The following is a 5407-nucleotide window of genomic DNA, read 5'->3' as shown; positions in this document are numbered from 1 at the left end:
CGGTAATTTTACTTTTACTTAGGAAATATCTAGCATACCCACTGAGGGGGAAGCTCAAAATACTTAAAGCTTGTAAGGAAACCAATGACACTTTTGGTTTATTAAAAAAAAACAGCAGTAATGCAACAATGTGCGAGGACTGGGTTGCCACCTACAGTAGCTTTCCAATGACAGGGAGTCAGGAAGAGTATATGATGCGGGTTGAATGAGCTGGAAGCATTGAGGCCTTCCTATTGTTTGGCAGCCCCAAAAAGAGAACAAGGACATGTTCTCAAACACATATAGGTGCCCAGGTACTCAGGTATTCTTGCAGAGTAATGCTGATGGAAAGTGCTCATGTGATCAACCCTATCATCTCACCATGAGTGCCATTGTCTTGCCGAATTCTTCAATGGTTCACAGCAACTATTCCCTGGCCTGCACCAACCTTGCTTGGAGTTGGAGTATGCCGCTCATGGCTTGAGTCTAAAGCTTGGCTGTTACTGCCAAGAGCAATATTCTGCCAAATCTATGTCAATGGATGTTTCCACTAAGCAACCAGTTGACATCCTCACGTGTTTAATTGCAGTCGATTTCTCAGGTTTACTGAGCTCAATGAGACTGCTGAATCACTGAATAACTTCAAGGGCTCCAGAGACCAAAATCAGTGCAATGGCAGGTGTACAAGCTGCACCAGATGTAAGGATGATCTGTTAAGGATCAAGGTCTTCTCAAAAAGACAGGGCGTAGTGAAGGGAGACCTATGACTGGCACAGACAGACCAATTTCATTCTGGTCTAAAGAAAACATGGGCCTTTACCATAGGGATGGCCCTTGAGTTGTTTCTTAAATATATGTAATGCTAACACTCTGGACAGACATGGTTATTTCTAATGCAGTACTACAATAGATGCTGTCAACTTTATCACCTTTAGTCAAAGCTTTGTACCTTGGTTTACCTGCTGTTGTATTTTGCATTAGTTGTTGTTCTTGCCTATACATCTGTAATTTTTATTTTTGTTTAAATATCCCTAATCAAAATTTACTTTAAAAGAAAAAAAATGTTACCTTGCAGAGTTGGAAATTGTGTCATAACAAAAAAATGCTGGTATGGTGTGCCACCTACCTTCTCTGACTAGGCTGGTCTGTAATCCATGTAATGTTTCTGAACCAGCCACTGTCTGTGTGATAGTGTAAAAATGTGGGAATACAATTGTGAGACAGGAACATGGCGCTTCTGTGCCGGCATCTGTGTAGCGTGGAAGCGGATGCCGGGAGTTTCAGGACGCCGCTGGAACGTGGGAGCCAGGTAGGAACTTTAAAACTCCCTGGCATATCCACCCCGAGTGTGGCTCAGGGTTACCGCTTTTGGCACTGGAAGTTAACCCCAAGCCACAGGTATACCGCCAGGGAGGTTAAGGGAGCATTTACTTTGGAATAGGTTGCTCACATTTTTTCCACTCTTCTCGTTATTGTTTAAAGTTAGAAGGAAGGAATCACATGATACATAGTAACACATAACCTTCCTAATCTTTGAATCATTTTATTTATATATATATATATATATATATATATATATATATACACACATATTGAATATATCAGCATTTTTCTCAGTAAATATATTTCTAATCAGGTCATTATTTCTAATGACATGAAATTTACTCTAGATGTCAGTAACAACCCAAGTAATCCACACATGCAAAGAAATAAAAACAAATTAGGTCTGTAAATATGTTAGGTGTAAGTGGAATGGCAGAGAGAATAATTATTAAACATGCTTACTAAAATGTGTTTAATACTTATTAGAAAAGAAAAATAAAAATGAAGAAACTGGTCGCATGCATTGCTCAGATGTGATTTTGGCCCATCCTGCCTTCCACGCAATCTGTCCTCAAATCTTGAATTTTTAGAGCACCTTTTCTTCAATTGTTTCCATAGATTTTCAATTGAGTTCAAGATTGACTGGGCCAACACAGCAAACAGTACTGCAGGATGGTACAGACACAATGATGTAGCATACACTCCTTATTGCACAAAAAAATTATTTAAAATAGTGCCTGATAATTGATTTTTCATGATTGGTGAAGAAAACTCTCAAATGGTTCAAGTTACTAGTATGGCCCAGTGGCTTTATTTTCAATTCTAAATTGAGAGTTTATTTGGATGTGTGCATGAGATCATTGTCTTGCTGAAATGCCCATCCTCTGACCAGACTATATTCTCTCCTTATTTTATTGACTTCTCCAAATGTTGTGCAGCAAACTTTAAACAAGCTTAAACATGCTCTTTCTTCTTCCGTCCCCCAGCCAGTTGTATTGATGGTGGAGGGAGAGGGGGATTTCGTATGGATGAATAATGTGGAAGGGACTAGGGGAATGTGTGTAAAGAATGGGTGGATTGATAAATTCAAGGTAATAATAAAGATGTAAATGATTGTACATGACGCAAACATCAAATTACATGCAAATAAAGACATTCCGAAGGACCTAATAAAATGGAAGGGGGGGGGGGTATTCAATACTAATGCATACAAGAACCCTATATTAATAATATTAATATAATTTATAGTAAAGAGATGGTACAAATACAATATACGAATTATCATTTGATACTAATGAATGCAGTTTGGGTATAATTTTAATGCAATTGAATTGTGTAGTTGTGTATTGTATTGTATAGTACAGTAATAGACATTTACAATCAATTACCGTAAACAAGACTGGTACAGACTACTGCCATAACAATCCCATGGTTGTATGTATATGTGTATGTTTAAATTGTGCTGGTATGATCAGATAGCAGAATGTTCCAAAGTTTTGAGCACAGCTGTTGAAAAACATGATGGTGTTGGTGGTATCTTGTTACTATCAGAGTGGTTTCTTCCTGTTTGGTGCGATCCTGGAATAGTAATTCATGTCTATCCCGTCTCATTACACCTGGATAAGTTTTCTTCAGGAGTTTTTTTTTTTTTTGAGTAGCTTCTTTCCAATAATCTATCTTCCTTTTAAGTCTAATGCACTGACTATAGGGTATGCTTTGCACTAGGGGTTTCAGATATGCACTGATCTAAAGGCATAGTAAAACTAATTTTTGAAGGTTTCAAAGTTTTATGGGTCTATACCAATCTTGATTTTCTGAAATACTAATGTATATTGCTTTGTAGTGTGAGGTTTTAGGAATTACTACCTCAAAAAAAATGAATAAATAAATACCAACACAATTTATCCAAATAGGTTTTAAAATCATATTTCATAAAATTTGTGAGAAACATTTTACACGGGTTCCAAATATCAGTACCAAAAGTTCTCAACTTGATGCCTTTCAGGTACTGAGGTATGTTTCATCGGGGGTGATTTTGAGATAAGGAGTCCAGACGTGTAAGCACTCTATATCATGAAAAAAGTATGACTTATACCATTGTAATTGAAAATATGCCACATTTCCACAAAGTATACCAAAGTAATTATTCATATGTGCAACCAAAGGTCCAGTCCTAGGTAGCAGGCTGACTAATTTTGAGTAATAGTGATGAAAATGTAAGGGATTGTAATGACAAGACTCCCCTACTTGTTTCCACATTTTCAGCTACCTACTACTAGCTTCTCAATTCCCAAGATGAAGGGCAGATATCTGGGGGCCCCAAAAAAGGGCTTTCAAAATAGCTCCCGGACCATAGATAAGCCCCTCAATGATGGTTTTTTCCACCGTTGAAGGAAGGCAAGGGTTTGTTTTGTCTAAAGAGATTCCTGCCTATTACCTATCCAGGAATAGTGGGGTAGGGGCTAAAGATAATGTGTTCACTTTCCTGAAATTTGCATCCTGTAGCAGACTACACGCCATGAAGGCCTATGACAGCATCAGAAATGATGTCCAATTGCTTCCAAATAGGGGCAGATTGGCTATTTGTCTTAACGTGCAATGCAAGTGCTATCTTGTCCATCCTCAAATGGCAAGCTGAATTGTCTCTCCAAACAGACTATATTATCTGCAACTGACTTTTATTAAACTGAACTAATCCTGGACTGATGACCTGTTTCAGCCATGTGTCCCTAGTGCCAGGAAGTAATTGCAGCACCACAGCTACAAGCACAATTAAAGGTAACCTGATCAGAAAAATGGGCTCAAACTGTCCAGTGTTTCCTAGACTAACTAAAGAAATAACTCCTAGTGATTTATTTTCACAGACAGAAACAATATGAAAAAATGCACATTTTATTTTTATCCTACATGGATACTGGCCAAACTGGCTACATGTAATGCTAAATTTATAGTTCTTGACACTAACAACAAATCACCCTCAGAGATATTTCACCAAAAATATGTATTTTAAAGCAATATATAAAATAACAAAATTGAATTCTGACTTGGACTCAAAAACTTCAAACCTGTAAAAAATAAACATTTTTGACTACATTTCCCCATCAGAATTCCAGATTAATTATGTTATTTAGCGTATGTGGACACAAAATAAATATTTGGGAGAAACTCACAATTTTTAATATTTACTGGAGTGGGGAAAATACTTCATCACAGAAATTGATGCCACTACACGAGCTTACATACAATTAGTATACCATTAGTATACCCAATGATCCCTTGATTTAAATGCACTGACAGCAAAGCCAAGATTTACCAAAAACAGAAAATAAATTGAGCAAAAATATACTGGGGGAAAGTGAAAAAAGTGGAGACACCATCAGCCCTAAGATTCTAATGTTCAGACACCTTTTGGACGGAAGAACAGGCACTTAAAATCTAAGTCTAAAGTTGTTGTTTTTTTTGTTTTAAAGGAAGGAGTGAAAAAACTTCAGACACATCTGGACAGTCCCTTAATATTATTGCTACTTCAGGTTTTTTGCTTGGATATGCATTGTCAGCTTTGAGGCCTTCTATTGTGAGGGGTATACTTTTACAAAGTATGTCCAACCAATTTAATTTACCACAGGTGTATGTCAGTCAATGCGCAGAAACATCTCAGCAAGAAAGAATAGGTGGCATACCTGAGCTAAATTTCAAGTGCTGTTGTGAAGCAGGGGTCGGCAAACTCCGGCCTTTAGGCAGTAGTAGTAGTAGTGGTAGTTCGTTCCAGCCTAACGCCCCCTGGGCAATCTGGCCCAATGCAGGCCGGCAACCCGCAGCTCTGGAGCCAGGGGGCGTTAGGAACTACCGGAGCTGCTGGAGCTCTGGTGTCCCCTTCCTTGCTGTTGCTCCCCTATTTACCGGAAAGGCTCCCTGAAGGGAAATCCCTCTCCTCTGCAATGCATACGGAGGAGAGGGATTTCATGTCAGGGGCTTTTCCTGGTGGTGGGCAGAGCCATTAGAGTCCGGCCTAGTGTGTTCCCGCCCACCCCGAAAATGGCCTATTGGCCATGAACGTTTGCCGACACCCGTTGTAAAGGGTCTGAATATTTATGTAAATGTGATG

This window comes from Pyxicephalus adspersus, chromosome 8, assembly GCF_032062135.1.
Source record: "Pyxicephalus adspersus chromosome 8, UCB_Pads_2.0, whole genome shotgun sequence".
In the NCBI taxonomy this organism is placed as follows: domain Eukaryota; kingdom Metazoa; phylum Chordata; class Amphibia; order Anura; family Pyxicephalidae; genus Pyxicephalus; species Pyxicephalus adspersus.
The sequence above is the reverse complement of the archived record's forward strand: the minus strand, read 5'-3'. Positions refer to the sequence as shown.